Here is a 7,324-nt window from a genome sequence, read left to right on the forward strand (position 1 = left end):
CACTTCCATTCGTGAGATGGCGCTACATGATTGTGACAGTTTGTGTAGGTGGGTGGAGCACAGAAGGTCGGCAGGACAGAACTGAGTTCACAAAACTGGCTTTTATTAGCTTTTCAGCCTATACGCACTCTCTCACCCACACCCAGACACACACACACACACACACACACACACACGCATCAGTCATCTGGTTGAGGAGAGAGCTCCTGCTGCTCTTGCTCTATCTCCTTAAATAGGGCGCGGTCACTGGGAAGACACACAAACACATTAATTAACGACAGGTGTAGTGATTCTACCACTTACCTTCCCTGACTCCGCCCTCCTGTCACAGACCGATGCTTGACCATGCCCCCGCTGCCACATACCCCCACCGCCCGACTCAGGCCGGGCGGCCGTCCGGCCTGCAGCCGACTCCCCCCCTTGACGGGAGAGGAAGTCCGCCACGACCATCTGCGCCCCCGGCCTGTGGATCACCTTGAAGTTAAAGGGTTGGAGTGCCAGATACCAACGGGTGATCCGCACGTTGGCATCCTTTATGCGGTGGAGCCACTGGAGGGGCGCGTGGTCTGAACAGAGGGTGAAAGAGCGTCCCAGCAGGTAGTACCGGAGGGCGAGGACTGCCCACTTGATCGCCAGGCACTCTTTCTCAATGGTGCTGTAGTGCCCCTCACGCACCGACAGCTTGCGACCAATGTATAAGACGGGGCGATCCTCCCCCTCCACCTGCTGGGACAAAACGGCCCCCAGCCCTCTGTCCGATGCATCCGTCTGCAACATAAAGGGGAAAGAAAAGTCAGGGGAGTGTAAAAGTGGCCCCCCACACAGTGCAGCCTTTACCTTAGAAAAAGCCCGCTGGCATTGCTCCGTCCACTGGACCGGATCTGGTGCCCCCTTTTTAGTCAGATCAGTCAGTGGGCTGGTGACGTCTGAATAATTAGGTATAAACCTACGATAATAGCCAGCCAGCCCCAGGAACTGTCTCACCCCCTTTTTGGTCTTGGGCCTCGGGCAGGCCGCAATTGCTGCTGTCTTGTTAATTTGGGGACGCACCTGCCCGTTGCCCAAGTGGAAGCCCAGATACCGTACTTCCACCCGCCCAATCGCACACTTCTTCGGGTTGGCTATGAGACCCGCTCGCCTCAGTGACCTAAGGACGGCCCTCAGATGTTCGAGGTGCCTCGGCCAGTCATTGCTATAGATAATAATGTCATCGAGGTAGGCGGCCGCATAGGTGGCGTGGGGGCGGATGACCCTGTCCATCAGCCGCTGAAATGTAGCGGGTGCCCCAAACAGCCCAAAAGGAGGTGTGATGAATTGGTGTAAGCCGAATGCTGTGGAAAAGGCCGTTTTTTCCCGGGATAATGGAGTCAAGGGGATCTGCCAATAACCCTTTGTTAAATCCAGTGTCAAGTAAAAACGAGCCGTGCCTAGTAGGGATGGTGAAAACTAAAAAAAATCTTGGCCGACCACTGAGCCTCATTAGCCGGTTAAAGTCGGTTAACCTATGAGTTTAAAATTCTAGAATTGGAATTATTACAGGGATGCAAACGGCACGCCTTTTGGCAGATGCCGCCCTCTCCACGGCTGAATCGCGCAGATCCGACCTTCCTTTCCCAAGGGGGAGCATTGGAGCGTCCGACCACAACTTCATCAAAGCAAATTCTGCATATAAGCAAATGCCGCCACAGTCCACGAAACACAGGAAGTACAGTGGCAGCCATTGAATTTGTTCCACATTTCCATGACTGGCCCTCTGCAGGCCCTTGGCCATCCCCTGACTGGTTCTTGACTGTCTGCCGATCGGTCAGTGCAGATAATTTATCCCCCACAATGACGTAGTCAATGCAGTCCTGACTGGTGACGCCCCTAAGCAGCTTGTGTGAAAACCAGCTACTATCCCTCATTGTTCCACGGGGAGGAGCAGTGATTGTCCGTTTCACAAAGCAGGTTTATCAAACGCTGAGAACAGCTGATTTCAGTTAGTTAATTCAACCCGGAGGACTTTCACCGGGAGTTAAAAAGCCATACGATTTTAGTGCACTCATACAGCGAGTTTGAATATGTTTTCTGAAAGAAGCGCAACACTGCTGCAGCTGCCAATCACACTGGGAAATCCTAATAGAAATGAAATTACTCATCGGTTACAGCGCAATGTCAATATAATTAAAAATTAATTCAACAGATCTGACAGGTGATTTATGTACGGTATGTAAAGGGAAAACGGCAGGGACTATATGCGCCTTGGTAGCCCGGGGGTTACACTGCATGCCTGGGTTTTCCGTAGAGGTCTGCGCGGGACAGAATTTTCAGTCCCGCTCCCGCAAAGAATTATGATTTTCAGTCCCGTTCCCGCCCGCCATATTTTGTCCTGCTCCCGCCCGCAAATCCCGCATGATGCAGATGTACGCGTTATTTCTCACGAAAGTTCTTATCATTGGCTTGGGGAATTAAACATGCTGAGCTTAGCTGAGCTCTCCACTGACCGATCCTTCACCTAGCGCACGGAGCGAGGGTGCGCGTTGCCAGGCGGCATGCGCAGCTGAGGCTTTACATGTACATCTATCTATCTATCTATCTATCTATCTATCTATCTATCTATCTATCTATCTATCTGTATCTCTGTCTGTCTGTCTCTCTGTCTGTCTGTGTCTATCTGTATGTCTCTCTCTCTCTCTCTCAATCTTTCTCTATCTGTCCGCATGTTGTGTGTGTGTGTAAAACCCTGACAGCATTTGGCCAGAGTGTCATATTACACTGAGGCTATTCATTCTCTCTCTCTCTCTCTCTCTCTCACACACACACACACACACACACACACACACACACACACACACAGGAAATGAAGAAAATAAAAAGGAATAAGAAAAAATAAATAGAAAGAAAGGAAGGAAGAAAGGAAGGAAGGAAGGAAGGAGTTTGAAAGTGAAAAAGAAGAGTGCGTGAGAGAGAAGAGAGAGAATGAGTGTCAGTGTATGAACAAAATAAAAAATAATAAGACTTTATACACGCACACACACACACATATATATATATATATATACACACACACACACACACACACACACAGGCAAAATATTAGAATTGCACATTGGCAGTAGTGCATTAGCATTTTGTGTGTGTGTGTGTGTGTGTCCCCTCTGAAAAAACATGTGCAGAAAGGAATCGGAAACGTACACGAGATTAGACCACATCCACAAATTTAGGCATCTTAAAATGTTTTTATTAATGCTAAATAAAATATCCAGCACAAATTATATATGATAGACAATTAATATTTAATTCGGTTTTTCCACAGTTTATCCAAAGTATCATTTTTTTCAGTGTGTGTTCTGAGTGTTTGCCCTTAGCAGTTTACAGGAGACAGAAAAACAGGTTTGAATGTTCTGTTTTGGGGGATGCCTTTTGCATTGTTCAAAGAGAATGGTCCCTTTTCACTGAATGGGAGGTAGGGCAGCTTGCGCATTCCAGCCAAACGAGCTGTTACGCATTACAAAAGGTTAGACGCCATACTGTAGTTTACCCTGTAAGACCCATTGTTTCAATATTACAACATCACTTTTAGAGATTTTAACAAAAGGTCTGCAAACATGTTTTTTTCTCAAGACCACATTTACACCGTAATGTAATCATATGAAAAATACCATTACAGACTGGTGGAGCAGCGTGCTGAAAATAATATGTATTTGGTCCAAGGTGTGGGTTTTTTTCATACGTCGCTGGCTCTTTTGCCAGTAGCGCATCACTTGCGCAGGTCTGGGGTTACCCTGCAATTTTCGGGTTGTTCTATTATTATTAGGCTACTGCATAAAAGTGGTCACATTGTGTGCTCAATACCTGTATACAGCGCTGAAATAAACGTTTTGCAATGAATAAGAAGTGTTTTGAGTTAACAGCATATTTTTAACACTAGAAGGCCCAAAGTGCAGACTTTAGTCTGCAATGAAATCCTCCCCAAATTTGTGAATAAGTCTAACGTACCATTACCTGCCTCCCATTGTTGTGTAAAGAAGCCTAATTATTGTGTTACCTGAGAAATAGCCTCTTTGTTTCTAACCCTAACCAGACTTCACAATGTCACAACCAAGGCAACCAAGAAGGATCAGTTCTAACCCTAACCCCAAATCCTGGATCTAACCCCAACCTGAGCTCACCCCTAACCCAACCCCTAGCCTTAGCCCCTAGCCCAAAACCTAGCCTCAAATAATAATGGAATAATAACCCAAATATAACATGGGGGTACTGACCAGGCACTTGTGGAGCATTGAGGATGGGGCTTGGGAAGGACAGTGCACAACATGGCCTTGGCCTAGGCCAGGACGTGGATCTTTCCGGAAACCCTAACCCAAGTATGTGATTGAGCAGGACAGTTCAGACACAGAGGCCACATCAGATGAGGAGGAAGACACAATGCACATTAATCCCCCCCCCCCCCCCCTTGTAATAAAAAAACAAAAAGTTGCAGATGTGGGCATAACACCTGGATCCACAGAGAAGGCGAAAGATGGCACTGTGTGGTTCCACCACAAAGTTGGAGACTTTTCTGCTCATGAAACTCCACAGACAGCATTCAATGGATCTGGAGGGCCAACAGAGTTTGCAACACGCAAAATCACAAGTCGCCTTCAAAGCTTCCTGTATTTGTTGGATATCAGCATGTTGTTGGCCATCAGAGACTGCACAGTCCAGGAGGGCCGTAGAACAAATCCCAGCTGGCAGATAAGTGTCTTCGAGCTGATGGCATTCCTCGCAATCCTTTTTCAAAGGGCTGCCAAGGGCTACATTGGTGCCATGCAACTCATGTGGGCCAATAGATTTGGCAACCCAGATATCAAAGCCATAATGCCCCGTAACCGCTTTCTTGAAATAAAGCGGTACCTTCACTTCAACAACAAGGACACCCGCAAGGAGCGCATACAAACAGACAAATTTGCAGCAATTTCAGACATCTGGCAGGAGTTTGTTCAGAATTGTGTGTCATCCTACAGTCCAGAGCAACATGTTACCATGCATGAGCAGTTATTTCCTTCAAAGGTTCGTTGTCCCTTTCTGCAGTACATCGCATCCAACCCTGACAAGTTTGGAATCAAGTTTTGGATTGCAGCAGATCTGGACACAAAATACATGTGTAATGCCATCCCTTACTTGGGAAAAGATCCCACTTGTCCAACGGGAGAGAGGCTATCAGAGAATGTTGTTTTGAAATTGATGGAACCATTTACCGTATGAACCAGGGAAGGACTGTAACTATGGATAATTTCTTCACCTCTCTGTCTTTGGCTAACAGGCTTCTTCAACGAAAAACAACTCTGCTTGGCACCATCAACAAAAATCATCAGGAGCTACCAGCAACTGCAAAGGAAACCTCGGGGCGCCAGTTGTACTCCACACAGGTGTTCACATCTGGAAGTGCCTTGCTGATGATGTTTGCAACAAAAAAAAAAATAAATCTGTTTGTCTTCTGAGCACCATGCGTCAGAAAGTGGAAATTGTGGACACCCCAAAACAAAAACCAAACACTGTTGTTGATTACAACCATTTCAAATGCATCGTTGATATCATGGACCAGAAATTACGCAACTACTTGGTGCATGCAGGAACACGAAGATGGCCCATGGCTGTGTTTTACAACCTGCTTGACATGGCTGTCACAAATACACATGTCTTGTACACAGCATGTACAGGATCCAAAGAAAGTTGCCAATTGTTCATGCTGGAGCTTGCAGAGGAACTTCAAAACAGGCTTTTGCAGGAAAAGGCAGAAGGGGAAGAACACAAACAGCAGTATGAGATGAAAGTTTCTCAGAAGAAAAAGACACAGTGCCAGGTGCGCATACCCTGCAATAATAACAGAAGCACTGAACTTTGTGTATGCTGCCACAAATACACCTGTGGCAAATGTACCGTAGGAAAGACTCACCATGGGAATGTGGAAACTACTAGATGGGACAACTGTATGCTACATTTCTGTGCTTTGTATAGCCTCCATATGTAGTGAGCCTGCTTTTCTTAGTGTGAAATAAATGTTTATTTTCTTCCTGAAGTTATACCGTCTGTAGTTTTTCCAACCTGAAATTGTGTTTTTTGGGGCACTAATTCCAGTCCTCTGTCCTCTGACATTGTGAGCTTGGCAGAGTAAATTGTCATTGAAATTGGGGTGTAACCTAAAACCAAGGCCCTGTCCACACGGCAACGGATTCAGGTGACTCCGATACAATTGTTTATCGTTTAGGCCTGGCGTCCACATGGCACCGGCGTTTTGGGTGCCCAAAACGCAATCTTTTTGAGAACGGGTTCCAGAGTGGAAAGATCTGGCAATGTTGCCATTGCGAAGTCATCTGGATGAGTAGAACGGATTTGTTTACGATGACGTAACAACCACATGACTGTGAGTGCTTCACGCTGGGTAGAAGTATAACGAACTCGATGCGAGTTGTCAACAAATCCTATAACTTGGTTCATGAAACACACTTACAAAATATTTTCACTGTGAATATTTATTGTGTAATGGTGCAAAGTGAGAGAGAGAGAGAGAGAGAAAATAGTCCTTAGGGCAGAGTCAATCCCGCCAGCAAAAATAGGGAAAAAAAGGAGCGATCTCACCTCTTCAGATGTTGGTTTAAGTCCTACAATACATTCCTCAAAAAGGGTGTAGAACAACAAATTAATCCATCAACGTGTAGCATTCAATTTATTCCGGACCATTAAAGACACCGCCTTCCACGTAGAATCATACGTCATCCTCGCCGCCATATTGGATGGGTCAAAGCGGAGAATAAAGATGCCTCATTCATGTGCTGCGTTTAACTGTACCAACAGGTTTACCGTCCAAACGAGATCACATGGGATTACCTTTCACAGGTGAGACTGGAAAAATACTTTTCATTGTATTTGGTCATTATAATGTAATTTTACGAACAGATTTTCCTGACTTTGTGGCTAATATGAAGTCTCGCGCATAATAGTTTATGCGCATGCGTCCTTACTTCTTCTATTGTTCTGGTGTCTCCGAAGGGACCGTCTTACAGCGCCCCTAGAGGTGTGGCATGTGTATTGCATCGTTTTCAGCAAGCGTTGCGTTGCCATATGGACCTGATATTTTACTGATCGTTGTCCATTTGGATGTGATATATTTTTAAATAACATCTCATTGCCGTTGTCGTGTGGATGTAGCCCAAATTACCATTCATGAATAGCAACCTCAGTGGGGCGTGGAGTGGCTGTTCACAATACAATGGAGACAGTTAGCACCTTGAGAGGAATACACAATTTTTGCAGAGAGGAGGGGGCATGCAGCAGAAGTGAAAATCTCTGGGCCTTTTAATGA

Source organism: Neoarius graeffei, chromosome 4 (genome assembly GCF_027579695.1).
Source record: "Neoarius graeffei isolate fNeoGra1 chromosome 4, fNeoGra1.pri, whole genome shotgun sequence".
In the NCBI taxonomy this organism is placed as follows: Eukaryota; Metazoa; Chordata; class Actinopteri; order Siluriformes; family Ariidae; genus Neoarius; species Neoarius graeffei.